This window comes from Octopus bimaculoides, chromosome 30 (assembly GCF_046866305.1).
Source record: "Octopus bimaculoides isolate indiv1 chromosome 30, ASM4686630v1, whole genome shotgun sequence".
NCBI classification, from domain to species: Eukaryota; Metazoa; Mollusca; class Cephalopoda; order Octopoda; family Octopodidae; genus Octopus; species Octopus bimaculoides.
In genome coordinates, this window is record NC_142957.1 from 18969381 (window position 1) to 18991385 (window position 22005).

General features: G+C 40.6%; 1 protein-coding gene across 5 annotated transcripts in view; it reads left to right on the forward strand.

Moving 5' to 3' along the window:
* Positions 1-1091: 1091 nt before the first annotated feature.
* The window catches only part of LOC106882598 (protein spinster homolog 1), a 75134-nt gene continuing 54220 nt past the window's right edge, over positions 1092-22005 (forward strand). For 3 of the 5 annotated variants that reach the window (XM_089346193.1, XM_089346195.1, XM_089346196.1), the window contains exons 1-2: positions 1092-1248; positions 16211-17184. The gene's annotated coding sequence lies outside the window, so the exon portion shown is untranslated. The remainder of the gene's footprint in view (positions 1249-16210; positions 17185-22005) is intronic. The other 2 variants (XM_089346198.1, XM_089346197.1) reach the window with 2 other exon arrangements.

Genomic DNA, 22005 nt, shown 5'->3' on the forward strand with positions numbered 1-22005 from the left:
ACCATAGCATGTCTGATGTCTCTAAAGTAATCTATCCATCCATCTTTGCTACTGCAGAGACATCAGACATGCCATGGTCACAGAGGTGTCTGATGTCTCTAAAGTTCCAATGTTTCTGCCGCTCCTTCCGTCCTTGCTACTTTAGAGACATCAGGTACCTGTGTAGAAATGAAATCCAAGAAAGAACTGATGTCGCTTCGTAGCCAATTACGTTCAGGGCAGACAACTCTAACATGCAAAGTAGCTAATTTTTCGATAAATTTTGTATATATTCTGTCTATTCTTTTACTCTTTTCACTGCGGCCGTGCTGGAGCACCGCCTTTAGTCGAGAAAATCGACCCCAGGACTTATTCTTTGGAAGCCTAGTACTTATTCTATCGGTCTCTTTTCCCGAACCGCTAGGTTACGGGAACATAAACACACCACCATCGGTTGTCAAGCGATGATGGGGGGACAAACACAGACACACACACACACACATATATATATATATATATATATATATATATATATATATATATATATATATATATATATACATATACACGACGGGCTTCTTTCAGTTTCCGTCAACCAAATCTACTCACAAGGCTTTGGTCGGCCCGTGGCTATAATAGTAGAAGACACACTGACCCAAGATGGCAAAACTACAAAGTTCTACCCCGCCCCCCGACTTTGGAAGGTCATAACTTTGAGAAAAATGAATATTTTTTCGTGAAATTTTCTACAAATATACCTTGATGTATGTACATTTCGAGCATGTAGGAATTTTGCAGGAAACAACTGCAGGTTATTTTTGAGAAGTGTTCCCCACCCGGCGGTGTTTCGGAGAAAGTCGTCCATAATTGTTTCATTTTTCTCTATTATGTGCGTATGTGCATCCGTATGTGCCTTCAGCGAGTTGTTTATTATCTCAACACGAACCAAAACAATACATAACAGCTACTATGTTAGATCATCGCATTGAAAGGTTCTCGTCAGAAGAATGAACCCCGATAATTTATTCTTTTAAGGTCTGGTACTTAATCTGTTGATGCCTTTTGCCAAAACCATTAAGTTAGAGGAACGTAAACAAAACGACACCGCTTGTCAAACGGTGTATGACGACAGTCACACACACACGACAGGCTTCTTTCTGTTTCTGTCTACCAAATCCCCTCACAAACCTCTGGTCGACCCTGGATCATAATAGAAGACATTTGCCCAAGGTGCCACGCTGTCGGACTGAACCCAGAACCATGTAGTTGGTAAGCAAGCTTCTTATCACACAACTTGACACTAACACCTTCACCCGACCCCCCTCACAAACTCGGTTTTCCAATGTGCCATACGTTGTCATTTCCCTTCACCCACCGGATTTCAGATCCAACTTTCGTTGTCTTCTTTGCTGTTTCTTTCGGGGGTCTTTCCACCCATGTATCTATCGTTCTATCTATCAATCTAGTGTATATATATGTTTTATATATGTATATAGTATATATATATATATATATATGTTTTATAGATGTATATAGTGTATATATATGTATAAAGTGTAACCCCGCTTATTTGGTGAATCGTAAATATTGTCCGCGATTTTTGATGGTATTTTCGTGGCAATATATACTTTTTCACACTTCGTAAGGCTAAACTATTAATAATAATAATAATAATATACCATATTTGCAGTTGAAGATTCTTCTGACTAGAATAGCTGTCCATCACTTGGCTTGATTTGTCTTTTAGATACAACTACACTCTATCGTGTATCCCTTATTCCTGCTTTCAATCAAAGCTTGCTAATTAGCATGCAGTCTAGCAGCGCATTTTGTAAAAATCGTCGCTAACTTCATCTAATACTCTAACCCTAACTTCATCTAATACTCTAACCCTAACCCTAGATAGGGTTAAGGTATTAGATGATATCTGTTTCACTCCTGTGACCAGACGTTGAGATTTAGTGCTCGGGTTGTGTGAATTTTCCAAGCACTCTCCCCACCCACCAGTTTGCCAGTGCGCATTTTTTCCTTCATATTTATTTCATATATGGTGCCCTTCAACTACTACACTATTTTTTTTCCAATTTTTTCCACCGGGTGTGGATCTGTATAAAAACCCTTGCTAGTCCCTCTCTCCTTTATTATAGTATAGATTACTGTATCTAGTTGTAATAGAAACTAAATTTTTCAAAACCATAATTATTTTTAATCTCTGCTCAGTCTTCCATTGGTGGTATGCGCATATTAGATGCAATGAAAATTCTAAAAAAGTTTTTTGGGGGTGCGGGGGAATGCGCCAATACCTATCTCCAGTTTTGTGTTGAGTGCTGTGTTTTTTGCAGTGTGTTATTAAAGCCCTAAGATGCTGCCCAAACGCCCTACTCCTTCTAAGATTTCTGGCAGTGAACCTGAGCGCCAGAAAAAGGTTATGATGAGAAGGCAAAAAATACTGGACATTTTCTTAGAAGGTAAAAGTTATACTGCTGTAGGTCGCTATTACTGTTACGTAAAAGTGAATTTGCTTTTTGTAGAAATAATTTAATCTTTCTGTAGTTTCTGCTGCTATTATTTGTGCCATGTTCTTTGAATTCTTACTAAATGCAAGTTGAAGATTTTAGGATACTTGCTACAGTTAGGAAAATATTTATTTACCACCGAATAAAGTAATCGTAGAATGTCCATGCTAATTTGTTATTATTAGGTCTAATTTTATAGAAATTACTGTTTATTTGTACTGGGAGTTACTGAGGACTTGATGGGGGATGCTGGGCTTGGAGGAATTGGTGGAACGGCTAACAAGGGCGGAGGGAGTGCAGTGGTATGGGTCAATGTTGAGGAGGGTGCTTGAGCTTGAGGTGAATGGACAGTGAAAGTGAGGTAGACCAAGGAAAAGGTGGAGGAGGAGATTGGGACGGTTGGCTTAAGAAGGAAGGACGCCCAAAACAGAGCGGGATGGTGTGAGGGCGGTTGCTATGGCATTCAGGTAGATTCAACCACCCCTATTAACGGGGACAAAACCAGGATTTAAAACACTAGATGGATAACTAGGGGTGTTCTTCTTACATGTTTTGCTTGTATATTTATTCTTTTTTGTCTTATATTCGCCATCTGTTATATTGTTTTTATTATTATTATCATCATCATCATCATCATCATCATCATCATCATCATCATTATGGCTGTTGTTGTTTTTACTGTGTTTTGTAATACTTTGACTTATTATTATTATTTCTTTCATAGAACTTTTTATCAGAATTTTTATTGATCCTCACAAGACCAAACCAGTGCAGTCTTCCTTCTTGCACACAACATCTGGTACCCCAGATGCCCAGTTTTTCACTTACACCCTCTCATATGTGCACACTGACATCATCCATCCAGTGAAGCATTACTGGTTTCGTTTCTTTCAAGCCTTCACATGCTCTCAATCGTCACAACCCATGTAGCATAGTTGTCATGTAGCATAGTTGTCATGTAGCATAGTTGTTTGTACACCAGCATCACACAATTTGCTTTTCATTTTGCCTTTAACACACCCTCACACACACACACACACACACACACACACACACACACACACACACACACACACACACACAGACACACACACACACACACGTGCACACGCGTATGTACAGGCTAAAGGTTCTACAGGCTAACGATTGTTTAGTCTACTGATTCTAGAGGCTAACGATTGTACAGGCTAAAGATTCTGCAGGCTCATTGCTTTAACGTTCAACTTAATAAGGGCAATCATTTTCTTCAGTTCCTCTTGAGAAGAAGTATGAACCTTTGAAACCGTTGATCAAGGTTTCAAATCAGATGTTGTAGCTTCATCTCTGAGAAAATCATCACACATGGGTAGGATGGCTTGACAGGAGCTACTCAGCCAGAGCTGGCTAGACTCCAGTCGTCTCTTGTAGCATGGTTTGCATGGCTGGATGCCCTTCCTCATGGCAACCACTTTACAGAGTGGCACTGGGTGCTTTATATATACACAAACATGCATACACACACATACACTCTCTGTCTGTCTCTCTCACACACACACATTCACAATTCCGATCCGTTCTCTCCCTTTCTTTTCTGTGTCTGCTTCACATACACATACACGCATTCATACAAACACACATACACGAACATGAACGCACGCATTCACACACACACACACACACACACACACATACACGAACATGAATTCATGCATTCAAACATGCACGAAAATGAACGCACGCATTCACACACACACACACACACACGTTAACTATGACAGAGTTCTCTCCCTTACACCATATGCAATCACACATACGAACAAGAACGCACGCATTCACACAAACACACATACACGAACATGAACGCACGCATTCACACACACACACTCACATACACGTTAACTATGACAGAGTTGCCTCTCTTACTCCATATGCATTCACACATAGGAACATGAACGCACGCATTTACACACACACACGTTAACTATGACAGAGTTGCCTCTCTTATTCCATATGCATTCACACATACGAACATGAACGCACGCATTCACACAAACACACATACACGAACATGAACGCACGTATTCACATATACACGAACATGAACGCACGCATTTACACACACACACACGTTAACTATGACAGTTGCCTCTCTTACACCATATGCAATCACACGTACGAACATGAACGCACGCATTCACACAAACACACATACACGAACATGAATGCATGCATTCACACATGCACGAATATGAACGCACGCATTCACCCACACCCACACACACGTTAACTATGACAGAGTTCTCTCCCTTAGACCATATGCAATCACACATACGAACAAGAACGCACGCATTCACACAAACACACACACGTTAACTATGACAGAGTTGCCTCTCTTACTCCATATGCATTCACACATAGGAACATGAACGCACGCATTCACATATACACGAACATGAACGCACGCATTTACACACACACACACACGCACACCTTAACTTTGTCAGAGTTGTCTCCCTTACACCATATGCATTCACACATACGAACATGAACGCACGCATTTACACACACGCCAACGTTAACTATGACAGAGTTGCCTCCCTTTGATATATGAACAAGAACGCACGCATTCACACATACACGAACATGAACGCACGCATTTACACACACACACACTCACACCTTAGCTTTGACAGAGTTGTCTCCCTTACACCATATGCATTCACACATACGAACATGAACGCACGCATTTACACACACACACACACACACACGCACACCTTAACTTTGACAGAGTTGTCTCCCTTACACCATATGCATTCACACATACGAACATGAACGCACGCATTTACACACGCACACACACGCACACGTTAACTATGACAGAGTTGCCTCCCTTTGACATATGAACAAGAACGCATTCATACAAACACACATACACGAACATGAACGCACGCATTCACACACACACACACACACACACATACACGAACATGAATGCATGCATTCACACATGCACGAAAATGAACGAACGCATTCACACACACACACACACGTTAACTATGACAGAGTTCTCTCCCTTACACCATATGCAATCACACATACGAACAAGAACGCACGCATTCACACATACACGAACATGAACGCACGCATTTACACACACACACACTCACACCTTAGCTTTGACAGAGTTGTCTCCCTTACACCATATGCATTCACACATACGAACATGAACGCACGCATTTACACACACACACACACACACACACGCACACCTTAACTTTGACAGAGTTGTCTCCCTTACACCATATGCATTCACACATACGAACATGAACGCACGCATTTACACACACACACACACGCACACGTTAACTATGACAGAGTTGCCTCCCTTTGACATATGAACAAGAACGCATTCATACAAACACACATACACGAACATGAACGCACGCATTCACACACACACACACACACACACACATACACGAACATGAATGCATGCATTCACACATGCACGAAAATGAACGCACGCATTCACACACACACACACACGTTAACTATGACAGAGTTCTCTCCCTTACACCATATGCAATCACACATACGAACAAGAACGCACGCATTCATACAAACACACATACACGAACATGAACGCACGCATTCACACACACACACACACACATACACGAACATGAATGCATGCATTCACACATGCACGAAAATGAACGCACGCATTCACACACACACACACACACACACACGTTAACTATGACAGAGTTCTCTCCCTTACACCATATGCAATCACACATACGACCAAGAACGCACGCATTCACACAAACACACATACACGAACATGAACGCACGCATTCACAGACACACACACACACACTCACACACGTTAACTATGACAGAGTTGTCTCTCTTAAACCATATGCATTCACACATAGGAGCATGAACGCACGCATTCACACAAACACACATACACGAAAATGAACGCACGCATTTACACACACACACACCTTAACTTTGTCAGAGTTGTCTCCCTTACACCATATGCATTCACACATACGAACATGAACGCACGCATTTACACACACGCCAACGTTAACTATGACAGAGTTGCCTCCCTTTGATATATGAACAAGAACGCACGCATTCACACATACACGAACATGAACGCACGCATTTACACACACACACACTCACACCTTAGCTTTGACAGAGTTGTCTCCCTTACACCATATGCATTCACACATACGAACATGAACGCACGCATTTACACACACACACACACACACACGCACACCTTAACTTTGACAGAGTTGTCTCCCTTACACCATATGCATTCACACATACGAACATGAACGCACGCATTTACACACACACACACACGCACACGTTAACTATGACAGAGTTGCCTCCCTTTGACATATGAACAAGAACGCATTCATACAAACACACATACACGAACATGAACGCACGCATTCACACACACACACACACACACACATACACGAACATGAATGCATGCATTCACACATGCACGAAAATGAACGAACGCATTCACACACACACACACACGTTAACTATGACAGAGTTCTCTCCCTTACACCATATGCAATCACACATACGAACAAGAACGCACGCATTCACACATACACGAACATGAACGCACGCATTTACACACACACACACTCACACCTTAGCTTTGACAGAGTTGTCTCCCTTACACCATATGCATTCACACATACGAACATGAACGCACGCATTTACACACACACACACACACACACACACGCACACCTTAACTTTGACAGAGTTGTCTCCCTTACACCATATGCATTCACACATACGAACATGAACGCACGCATTTACACACACACACACACGCACACGTTAACTATGACAGAGTTGCCTCCCTTTGACATATGAACAAGAACGCATTCATACAAACACACATACACGAACATGAACGCACGCATTCACACACACACACACACACATACACGAACATGAATGCATGCATTCACACATGCACAAAAATGAACGCACGCATTCACACACACACACACACGTTAACTATGACAGAGTTCTCTCCCTTACACCATATGCAATCACACATACGAACAAGAACGCACGCATTCATACAAACACACATACACGAACATGAACGCACGCATTCACACATACACACACACACACATACACGAACATGAATGCATGCATTCACACATGCACGAAAATGAACGCACGCATTCACACACACACACACACACACACACGTTAACTATGACAGAGTTCTCTCCCTTACACCATATGCAATCACACATACGAACAAGAACGCACGCATTCACACAAACACACATACACGAACATGAACGCACGCATTCACAGACACACACACACACACTCACACACGTTAACTATGACAGAGTTGTCTCTCTTAAACCATATGCATTCACACATAGGAGCATGAACGCACGCATTCACACAAACACACATACACGAAAATGAACGCACGCATTTACACACACACACACACACACCTTAACTTTGACAGAGTTGTCTCCCTTACACCATATGCATTCACACATACGAACATGAACGCACGCATTTACACACACACACACGCACAAGGTAACTCTGACAGAGTTGTCTCCCTTTGACCATATACATTCACACATATGAACAAGCACCCACGCATTCACACATACACGAACATGAACGCACGCATTTACACACACACGCGCACGTTAACTATGACAGAGTTGTCTCCCTTTGACCATATGCATTCACACATACGAACATCAACGCACGCATTCACACACACACGCACACGTTAACTATGACAGAGTTGCCTCCCTTTGACATATGAACAAGAACGCACGCATTCACACATACACGATCATGAACGCACGCATTTACACACACACACACTCACACCTTAACTTTGACAGAGTTGTCTCCCTTACACCATATGCATTCACACATACGAACATGAACGCACGCATTTACACACACACACACACACACACGTTAACTATGACAGAGTTGCCTCCCTTTGACATATGAACAAGAACGCACGCATTCATACAAACACACATACACGAACATGAACGCACGCATTCACACACACACACACACACACACATACACGAACATGAATGCATGCATTCACACATGCACGAAAATGAACGCACGCATTCACACACACACACACACGTTAACTATGACAGAGTTCTCTCCCTTCCACCATATGCAATCACACATACGAACAAGAACGCACGCATTCATACAAACACACATACACGAACATGAACGCACGCATTCACACATACACACACACACACATACACGAACATGAATGCATGCATTCACACATGCACGAAAATGAACGCACGCATTCACACACACACACACACACACACGTTAACTATGACAGAGTTCTCTCCCTTACACCATATGCAATCACACATACGAACAAGAACGCACGCATTCACACAAACACACATACACGAACATGAACGCACGCATTCACAGACACACACACACACTCACACACGTTAACTATGACAGAGTTGTCTCTCTTAAACCATATGCATTCACACATACGAGCATGAACGCACGCATTCACACAAACACACATACACGAAAATGAACGCACGCATTTACACACACACACACACACACACCTTAACTTTGACAGAGTTGTCTCCCTTACACCATATGCATTCACACATACGAACATGAACGCACGCATTTACACACACACACACGCACACTGTAACTATGACAGAGTTGTCTCCCTTTGACCATATACATTCACACATATGAACAAGAACGCACGCATTCACACATACACGAACATGAACGCACGCATTTACACACACACGCACACGTTAACTATGACAGAGTTGTCTCCCTTTGACCATATGCATTCACACATACGAACATCAACGCACGCATTCACACACCTTAACTTTGACAGAGTTGTCTCCCTTACACCATATGCATTCACACATACGAACATGAACGCACGCATTTACACACACACACACGCACACGGTAACTATGACAGAGTTGTCTCCCTTTGACCATATACATTCACACATATGAACAAGAACGCACGCATTCACACATACACGAACATGAACGCACGCATTTACACACACACGCACACGTTAACTATGACAGAGTTGTCTCCCTTTGACCATATGCATTCACACATACGAACATCAACGCACGCATTCACACACACACACACGCGTTAACTATGACAGAGTTGTCTCCCTTACACCACAAAGTTTTCTCTTTCACTCAGTCCAAATCTGACAACCTCTCATAATATATTCCAGAGTTGTCTCCCTTTGACCATATGCATTCACACATATGAACAAGCACCCACGCATTCACACATACGAACATGAACGCACGCATTTACACACACACACACACACACACACGTTAACTATGACAGAGTTTTCTCCCTTTGACCATATGCATTCACACATACGAACATGAACGCACGCATTCACTCAATGAACGCACGCATTCACTCCCATAATATATTCCATGTGTTTTGCCTGAAACCGTAAGGTCGCCATTTTGGCGATCTTAATGGCGACCTTACGAATAATATTTTTCATTTTCAACCTCGTATATCGTACGAACTAGGGATTTTGACCATTAAATCTTGGAGTCAAAATGCAGATTTATACTCAAGGATTTACGGGAGACAGACAGAAAGATAAATAAATAGATAAATAGATAGATATATAGGTGGACAAATAGATGCATAGATAGAGAGAGAGAGAGGGAGAGACAGACAGTGGGTGGGGACGAACACATACAAAGACACACACACATACACACACAGATATGCGCGAGCGCGCATTTCTTTGTTTTTGTATTTTCCCAGCAAAGTTGTTTTAGACTAATTTTTTTATTTCGTTTTTGAGCTCGGGGTCAAACATTTATAGTTTTAACCCCTTTTTATTGCCTTATAAAGTTGTTTTGGGGATTATATTTTTTTATGTCAAAGTTGTGCAATTTGTTGTGCATTCGCTTGTGCAATTTGGTTGCACGGGAAACCTGCCCTTTGTGGCGAATTTAGCGATAATTCCTGAATTTGCTTTCGGCTTTTCTTGGCCATTTTTGGTCGTTTTTGAGACTCGGCGTCTCGAAGCCATTCGCAGACGATCTCAGAACGAAGGCCTGTCTCCATAGCAACGAATCTTGGCGAGGTTCATTTCCTTACCCTCCCTTCACGAAGGAGGGAAGGGGAAGGGGGGGGGATTTATACTCGAGGATTTAGGGTAACTTGATCAATAAAGCAATTGAGTTAGCAGAATATTGCAAAACTTTGGACTCAGCAGAGAGAGAGAGAGAGAGAGAGAGGAATGGATACAGAAGAGAGAAACATAAAAATGTATATTTTAAAAGATGAATTGGTTGATCACCATTCAAGCGTGGTCGTTACCAGTGCTGCTGGACTGGCTCTTGTGCCGGTGGCGCGTAGAAAGCACCATTCAAACGTGGCTGATGCCGGTTCCACCTGAAAGGCCCTCGTGCAGGTGGCACGTAAAAAGCACCCGCTACACTCTCGGAGTGGTTGGCATTAGGAAGGGCATCCAGCTGTAGAAACTCTGCCAGATCAGATTGGAGCCTGGTGTAGCCATCTGGTTCACCAGTCCTCAATCAAACTGTCCAACCCATGCTAGCATGGAAAGCAGATGTTAAACGATGATGATGATATATATATATATATCAAAATAAGCAACAGGATATCAAGTAGTAATGCAGTATGACCATTTCAAATGGCTCCATTTAATTGAACAATGCAATCATTACATCAACTCACACACACACCGTTCAAGGAGCCTCTAAGCAGATTTAGTCTTCTAATATAATTCCATTGACATCTAGGATGTTTCACATTAATACTACTTAACTGCTACTTATGCAAACTAACGAACGAACCTCTAGGTAGCCTTCCATTCATATCTTGAAATCTAGAAATATTAAATCACCCACAGAACTTAACTGCTACTTAAACAAACCATTGAGGGAGCCTGTAGGTAGCTCTTAGTCTCCTATTCTAATTCTATTCACATCTAGGATGTTTTTGTAAAAATATTGAATCCCCTACAGCACTTAACTGGTAATTCTACAAACCAATGAAGGAGTCACAAGGTATTGTTGCTCTTCTAGTTTTATTCCAATCATCTCTGGGATGTTTTATAGGAATATTAATTCATCCAAAGTACTTAGCTGTGTTATAACCAGTCACCAACTGGTACAAAGCCACTTGGCTCCATGCTAATCTCCACCCTCAGTTGAGGGACCTTGTCTTGCATGTTATTTGGGGACCTCACTGGTGCCACATGAATAACGCACCCTGCACACTCTGTAAAGTGTTTGGTGTTTGGAAGGGAATCGAGCTGTAGAAGACCATGGCAAAGCAGACATTGGAGCATAAAGTGGTCCTTGGTTTCACAAGATCCTGGTGAAACCAACCAGCCCAATGCCAGCATGGAACATGGGAACGCAAAGTCATGATGACAATGATGATGATGATGATATTCAAGCTATTGATTAAATTTACTTTGTTGATGGGATCAAAGGTTTAAAGATCTTTCCTGAACCCTAAGCTAAAAAGATCTGTTTCCCCTGAGTGGACTGGGGCGAAGTGAAACAAAGTGTTTTGTACTTATTGTGCACTTACATTTTCTTGAAGCCTAGAACTTAATTTATCGGTCACTTTTGCTTAACCACTAAGTTACAGGGATGTAAACACACCAACACCAGTTATCAAATAGTGGTGCGGGATAAGCAATCACACACACACAAATATATATATATATATATATTTATGTGTGTGTGTATATATATATATATATATATATATATATATATCTATGTATATATATATATATATATATATATATATATATATATATATATATATAAATATATACATATATATAATGGGCTACTTTCAGTTTCCATCTACCAAATCCACTCACAAGGCTTTGATTGTCCCAAGGCTACAGTTGAAGTCACTTTCCCAAGGTCCCATGCAGTGGGACTGAACCCAGAACCATGCAGTGGGCTATGGTATTGAACCGAATTGCCTTAAAATGTGTGATGTTTGATGGCTGGCTATAGCAGTCAAGTTTGATGGAATGGTTAAGAATTTGGTGGGGGTGAGATTCCCATCTCTAGTTTTGATGGCTGCTTACACCGAAACACACACCCACACACATAAATACATATGTGTGTGTTCGCATGTATACATACACACACACACACATATATATATACATTCATATGGGCACACATCACTCATCCTGTCAATTCACACCTTCGCCTATATAAACATACAAGACACACTCACATATGCTTACTTATATATGCACTTGTGCTGTTTGCAAATGTACATATAGGCATCCATCTATATTTAAACACACACACACACATATACACACATGCACATGCTGGGAAATTAATGAGAAACGCCTGGCCTCTGTGGACCTCCAGTGGTCGTAGGAAGGTCAATCCATTGTTTCGGGTTTGACCTAATTCCTGGCCATATTTTATATCAGTGCTCTGCAACCAGTAGGCCATGGCACACCGGTGTGCCACAACACGATGCAAGGTGTGTGACAGTGAAACCTGAATATCATTTTTTGTCCTATACTTTTAGTTATATTTTCTATGCAGGTGTACCACCGAATTTTGAAAAGAATATAAGTAAACCGCAAATGAAAATAGGTTGGGGAGCAGTGCCTTATGTCAGGGGTTTTCAAACTGTGGTCCGCAAGGACAAGACAGGGGTTCCATGGACAGCAAATACTTTTTATGGGCAATTTGATTTTATACATGTTTTATAATCGAAATCTTTTAATTGACAATAAACCTATTTGTTAAATACTGTTAAATAAATAAATGTAAAAATATATGTTATTTTAAGCAAATATTTATGTATAAATTTCATAAGCGTTTATGAGGGGGTCCCTAAGGTAAAGCCTGAAATATAAAGGGGTCCCCAAGTCAAAAAGTTTGAAAACCCCTGCCCTATGTAATCAATTGAAGGGTTGGCTTCTCCCTTTTTTGGTTTTTCAGCAATCTAAGCGAGAGCATCAGCTGAAAGGGACACTATAATTCTTACCTTTTCTTCTTCTCTGTCTGCAGACTATTAACTTGGCTTCCACACACAACTTCCAAAGCACACTAAGAAGGTGTGAGCAACACATATTGTGTCATTGTTACTAAAAATGACTACTGCTATTCTTGTGTTACTAACCACTGCTGGCAAATAAAATTTATGAATATTTTTCTTTTCTCATCATTGTTGTTATTACACTGTCTCATTCTACTTTCAACCCTCTACATATGGCGACCCTGATGCAGAACAAGAACCGCTATTTCTACATCAAGTAACTTACACTACAAATGGTAACTCTGATGTGTACTTTAGAATCATATTTGGTGACCCTACACACACCCGTTACATAATTACATGTATATATATATATATATCAAAATAAGCAACAGGATATCAAGTAGTAATGCAGTATGACCATTTCAAATGCCTCCATTTAATTGAACAATGCAATCATTACATCAACTCACACACACCGTTCAAGGAGCCTCTAAGCAGATTTAATCTTCTAATGTAATTCCATTGATATTTAGGATGTTTCACATTAATACTACTTAACTGCTACTTATGCAAACTAGCGAAGGACCCTCTAGGTAGCCTTCCATTCATATCTTGAAATCTAGAAATATTAAATCACCCACAGAACTTAACTGCTACTTAAACAAACCATTGATGGAGCCTGTAGGTAGCTCTTAATAATCTTCTATTCTAATTCTATTCACATCTAGGATGTTTTTGTAAAAATATTGAATCCCCTACAGCACTTAACTGGTAATTCTACAAACCAATGAAGGAGACACAAGGTATTGTTGCTCTTCTAGTTTTATTCCAATCATCTCTGGGATGTTTTATAGGAATATTAATTCATCCAAAGTACTTAGCTGTGTTATAACCAGTCACCAACTGGTACAAAGCCACTTGCCTCCATGCTAATCTCCACCCTCAGTTGAGGGACCTTGTCTTGCATGTTATTTGGGGACCTCACTGGTGCCACATGAAAAACGCACCCTGCACACTCTGTAAAGTGTTTGGTGTTTGGAAGGGAATCGAGCTGTAGAAGACCATGGCAAAGCAGACATTGGAGCATAAAGTGGTCCTTGGTTTCACAAGATCCTGGTGAAACCAACCAGCCCAATGCCAGCATGGAACATGGGAACGCAAAGTCATGATGACAATGATGATGATGATTATGATGATGATATTCAAGCTATTGATTAAATTTACTTTGTTGATGGGATCAAAGGTTTAAAGATCCTTCCTGAACCCTATGCTAAAAAGATCCGTTTCCCCTGAGTGGACTGTGGCGAAGTGAAACAAAGTGTTTTGTACTTATTGTGCACTTACATTTTCTTGAAGCCTAGAACTTAATTTGTCAGTCACTTTTGCTTAACCACTAAGTTACAGGGATGTAAACACACCAACACCAGTTGTCAAGCATTGGTGCGGGATAAGCAATGACACACACACACAAATATATATATATATATATATATATATATATATATATATGTATATATATACATATATATGATGGGCTACTTTCAGTTTCCATCTACCAAATCCACTCACAAGGCTTTGATTGTCCCAAGGCTACAGTTGAAGTCACTTTCCCACGGTCCCATGCAGTGGGACTGAACCCAGAACCATGCAGTGGGCTATGGTATTGAACCGAATCGCCTTAAAATGTGTGATGTTTGATGGCTGGCTATAGCAGTCAAGTTTGATGGTATGGTTAAGAATTTGGTGAGGGTGAGATTCTCGTCTCTAGTTTTGATGGCTGCTTACACCGAAACACACACCCACACACATAAATACATATGTGTGTGTTCGCATGTATACATACACACACACACACACACACACACACACACATATATACATTCATATGGGCACACATCACTCATCCTGTCAATTCACACCTTTGCCTATATACACATACAAGACACACTCACATATGCCTACTTATATATGCACTTGTGCTGTTTGCATATGTACATATAGGCATCCATCTATATTTCAACACACACGCACACACACATATATACACACATGCACATGCTGGGAAATTAATGAGAAATGCCTGGCCTCTGTGGACCTCCAGTGGTCGTAGGAAGGTCAATCCATTGTTTCGGGTTTGACCTAATTCCTGGCCATATTTTATATCAGTGCTCTGCAACCAGTAGGCCATGGCACACCGGTGTGCCACAACACGATGCAAGGTGTGTGTCAGTGAAACCTGAATATCATTTTTTGTCCTATAATTTTAGTTATATTTTCTGTGCAGGTGTACCACCGAATTTTGAAAAGAATATAAGTAAACCGCAAATGAAAATAGGCTGGGGAGCAGTGCCTTATGTCAGGGGTTTTCAAACTGTGGTCCGCAAGGACAAGACAGGGGTTCCATGGACAGCAAATACTTTTTATGGGCAATTTGATTTTATACATGTTTTATAATCGAAATCTTTTAATTGACAATAAACCTATTTGTTAAATACTGTTAAATAAATAAATGTAAAAATATATGTTATTTTAAGCTAATATTTATTTATAAATTTCATAACCTGTGCAACACCTGAAGCACCAGTGACAACACCAACAAGAACCACAACATGCACAGCAGATGACGGCACCAACAGAATCCGTGTTTCCACAGAATCATCACCCCAACAGGCACCAACCACTCTCATCAGCAGCCCAACGACACACCTGAGACACCAATGCAGAGCACAAGATCCACCAGATGGAGACCGAACATTTCACCACCGATTCGATACAGTTAAAAGAGAAAAAAAAATAATAAAACAACTATTTCTGCTAGATTAGAAAGCAGAAAACCATGTGTGTGGGCAGAATAATCTCACAGTTTCTGCTGCCGGATTGCCACCCTTGCGCTGACAATCCATTAGTATAAGGGAGACTTCTTCTATTCTTTTCATTGCTAAAAGATCCTTTTTTTTTCTCAAGAAGTAGGGATGTTACACATTCATATCTATATGCATGCGAAGGTATACGTATATATGAATACATCCACCCCCACCCCCTAGTAGTACTATTTTGTTAAGCGCATCTACTAAGCAGTATGAACCGTGTCTAAGGCAGATACGCAGTGTATATCACTAGCTATATGTATAGATATATGTATATATTGTTTGTAAACATGCCAAGTAAATTAACACGTAGAAATAATAATACCGCCTTCAGTGAGTTGTTTATTATCCCAACACGAACCAAAAGAATACATAACAGCTACCATGTTAGATCATCGCCCTGAAAGGTTCTCGTCAGAGGAATGAACCCCGATAATTTATTCTTTTAAGGTCTGGTACTTAATCTGTTGATGCCTTTTGCCAAAACCATTAAGTTAGAGGGACGTAAACAAAACGACACCGCTTGTCAAACGGTGTATAACGACAGTCACACACACACGACAGGCTTCTTTCTGTTTCTGTCTACCAAATCCCCTCACAAACCTCTGGTCGACCCTGGATCATAATAGAAGACAATTTGCCCAAGGTGCCACGCAGTCGGACTGAACCCAGAACCTTGTAGTTGGTAAGCAAGCTTCTTATCACACAACTTGACACTAACACCTTCACCCGACCCCCCTCACAAACTCGGTTTTCCAATGTGCCATACGTTGTCATTTCCCTTCACCCACCGGATTTCAATTCCAACTTTCGTTGTCTTCTTTGCTGTTTCTTTCGGGGTCGACAGAAAAGAGGTGCAGACCATCGCAATCGGCCCCTTATCATCATCTCCCTCCACTGCTCAATCATACGTGATCTTATTTCTATGACACACACACGTGCGCGCAGCCAGCCCACCTGTTCTGATGTGTACCTTAACAATCCTTTCTGGTAGAGGCACAAGATGCCCTTCCTCATGGCAACCACTTTACAGAGTGGCACTGGGTGCTTTATATATACACAAACATGCATACACACACACACACTCTCTGTCTGTCTCTCTCACACACACACATTCACAATTCCGATCCACTCTCTCCCTTTCTCTTCTGTGTCTGCTTCACACACACACACAGAGTCACCCGTTCAATTACTTACACACACACAGGTGCACACACGCATTGACACAAACACACACATGAACGCACGCATTCACAGATACACGAACATGAACGCACGCATTCACACATACATGAACATGAACGCACGCATTCACACATACACGAACATGAACGCATGCATTCACACATACATGAACATGAACGCACGCATTCACACACACGCACACGTTAACTATGACAGTGTTGTCTCCCTTACTCCACAAATCTTTCTCTTTGCCTCAGACGAAATCTGACAAACTCCCATAATATATTCCATGTGTTTTGCCTGAAACCGTAAGGTCGCCATTTTGGCGATCTTAATGGCGACCTTACGAATAATATTTTTCATTTTCAACCTCGTATATCGTACGAACTAGGGATTTTGACCATTAAATCTTGGAGTCAAAATGCAGATTTATACTCAAGGATTTACGGGAGACAGACAGAAAGATAAATAAATAGATAAATAGATAGATATATAGGTGGACAAATAGATGCATAGATAGAGAGAGAGAGGGAGAGACAGACAGTGGGTGGGGACGAACACATACAAAGACACACACACATACACACACAGATATGCGCGAGCGCGCATTTCTTTGTTTTTGTTTTTTCCCAGCAAAGTTGTTTTAGACTAATTTTTTTATTTCGTTTTTGAGTTCGGGGTCAAACATTTATAGTTTTAACCCCTTTTTATTGCCTTATAAAGTTGTTTTGGGGATTATATTTTTTTATGTCAAAGTTGTGCAATTTGTTGTGCAATTTGGTTGCACGGGAAACCTGCCCTTTGTGGCGAATTTAGCGATAATTCCTGAATTTGCTTTCGGCTTTTCTTGGCCATTTTTGGTCGTTTTTGAGACTCGGCGTCTCGAAGCCATTCGCAGACGATCTCAGAACGAAGGCCTGTCTCCATAGCAACGAATCTTGGCGAGGTTCATTTCCTTACCCTCCCATCACGAAGGAGGGAAGGGGAAGGGGGTGATTTATACTCGAGGATTTAGGGTAACTTGATCAATAAAGCAATTGAGTTAGCAGAATATTGCAAAACTTTGGACTCAGCAGAGAGAGAGAGAGAGAGAGAGAGGAATGGATACAGAAGAGAGAAACATAAAAATGTATATTTTAAAAGATGAATTGGTTGATCACCATTCAAGCGTGGTCGTTACCAGTGCCGCTGGACTGGCTCTTGTGCCGGTGGCGCGTAAAAAGCACCATTCAAACGTGGCTGATGCCGGTTCCACCTGAAAGGCCCTCGTGCAGGTGGCACGTAAAAAGCACCCGCTACACTCTCGGAGTGGTTGGCATTAGGAAGGGCATCCAGCTGTAGAAACTCTGCCAGATCAGATTGGAGCCTGGTGTAGCCATCTGGTTCACCAGTCCTCAATCAAACTGTCCAACCCATGCTAGCATGGAAAGCAGATGTTAAACGATGATGATGATATATATATATATATCAAAATAAGCAACAGGATATCAAGTAGTAATGCAGTATGACCATTTCAAATGGCTCCATTTAATTGAACAATGCAATCATTACATCAACTCACACACACACCGTTCAAGGAGCCTCTAAGCAGATTTAGTCTTCTAATATAATTCCATTGACATCTAGGATGTTTCACATTAATACTACTTAACTGCTACTTATGCAAACTAACGAACGAACCTCTAGGTAGCCTTCCATTCATATCTTGAAATCTAGAAATATTAAATCACCCACAGAACTTAACTGCTACTTAAACAAACCATTGAGGGAGCCTGTAGGTAGCTCTTAGTCTCCTATTCTAATTCTATTCACATCTAGGATGTTTTTGTAAAAATATTGAATCCCCTACAGCACTTAACTGGTAATTCTACAAACCAATGAAGGAGTCACAAGGTATTGTTGCTCTTCTAGTTTTATTCCAATCATCTCTGGGATGTTTTATAGGAATATTAATTCATCCAAAGTACTTAGCTGTGTTATAACCAGTCACCAACTGGTACAAAGCCACTTGCCTCCATGCTAATCTCCACCCTCAGTTGAGGGACCTTGTCTTGCATGTTATTTGGGGACCTCACTGGTGCCACATGAATAACGCACCCTGCACACTCTGTAAAGTGTTTGGTGTTTGGAAGGGAATCGAGCTGTAGAAGACCATGGCAAAGCAGACATTGGAGCATAAAGTGGTCCTTGGTTTCACAAGATCCTGGTGAAACCAACCAGCCCAATGCCAGCATGGAACATGGGAACGCAAAGTCATGATGACAATGATGATGATGATGATATTCAAGCTATTGATTAAATTTACTTTGTTGATGGGATCAAAGGTTTAAAGATCTTTCCTGAACCCTAAGCTAAAAAGATCTGTTTCCCCTGAGTGGACTGGGGCGAAGTGAAACAAAGTGTTTTGTACTTATTGTGCACTTACATTTTCTTGAAGCCTAGAACTTAATTTATCGGTCACTTTTGCTTAACCACTAAGTTACAGGGATGTAAACACACCAACACCAGTTATCAAATAGTGGTGCGGGATAAGCAATCACACACACACAAATATATATATATATATATATTTATGTGTGTGTGTATATATATATATATATATATATATATATATATATCTATGTATATATATATATATATATATATATATATATATATATATATATATATATATATATATATATATAAATATATACATATATATAATGGGCTACTTTCAGTTTCCATCTACCAAATCCACTCACAAGGCTTTGATTGTCCCAAGGCTACAGTTGAAGTCACTTTCCCAAGGTCCCATGCAGTGGGACTGAACCCAGAACCATGCAGTGGGCTATGGTATTGAACCGAATTGCCTTAAAATGTGTGATGTTTGATGGCTGGCTATAGCAGTCAAGTTTGATGGAATGGTTAAGAATTTGGTGGGGGTGAGATTCCCATCTCTAGTTTTGATGGCTGCTTACACCGAAACACACACCCACACACATAAATACATATGTGTGTGTTCGCATGTATACATACACACACACACACATATATATATACATTCATATGGGCACACATCACTCATCCTGTCAATTCACACCTTCGCCTATATAAACATACAAGACACACTCACATATGCTTACTTATATATGCACTTGTGCTGTTTGCAAATGTACATATAGGCATCCATCTATATTTAAACACACACACACACATATACACACATGCACATGCTGGGAAATTAATGAGAAACGCCTGGCCTCTGTGGACCTCCAGTGGTCGTAGGAAGGTCAATCCATTGTTTCGGGTTTGACCTAATTCCTGGCCATATTTTATATCAGTGCTCTGCAACCAGTAGGCCATGGCACACCGGTGTGCCACAACACGATGCAAGGTGTGTGACAGTGAAACCTGAATATCATTTTTTGTCCTATACTTTTAGTTATATTTTCTATGCAGGTGTACCACCGAATTTTGAAAAGAATATAAGTAAACCGCAAATGAAAATAGGTTGGGGAGCAGTGCCTTATGTCAGGGGTTTTCAAACTGTGGTCCGCAAGGACAAGACAGGGGTTCCATGGACAGCAAATACTTTTTATGGGCAATTTGATTTTATACATGTTTTATAATCGAAATCTTTTAATTGACAATAAACCTATTTGTTAAATACTGTTAAATAAATAAATGTAAAAATATATGTTATTTTAAGCAAATATTTATGTATAAATTTCATAAGCGTTTATGAGGGGGTCCCTAAGGTAAAGCCTGAAATATAAAGGGGTCCCCAAGTCAAAAAGTTTGAAAACCCCTGCCCTATGTAATCAATTGAAGGGTTGGCTTCTCCCTTTTTTGGTTTTTCAGCAATCTAAGCGAGAGCATCAGCTGAAAGGGACACTATAATTCTTACCTTTTCTTCTTCTCTGTCTGCAGACTATTAACTTGGCTTCCACACACAACTTCCAAAGCACACTAAGAAGGTGTGAGCAACACATATTGTGTCATTGTTACTAAAAATGACTACTGCTATTCTTGTGTTACTAACCACTGCTGGCAAATAAAATTTATGAATATTTTTCTTTTCTCATCATTGTTGTTATTACACTGTCTCATTCTACTTTCAACCCTCTACATATGGCGACCCTGATGCAGAACAAGAACCGCTATTTCTACATCAAGTAACTTACACTACAAATGGTAACTCTGATGTGTACTTTAGAATCATATTTGGTGACCCTACACACACCCGTTACATAATTACATGTATATATATATATATATCAAAATAAGCAACAGGATATCAAGTAGTAATGCAGTATGACCATTTCAAATGCCTCCATTT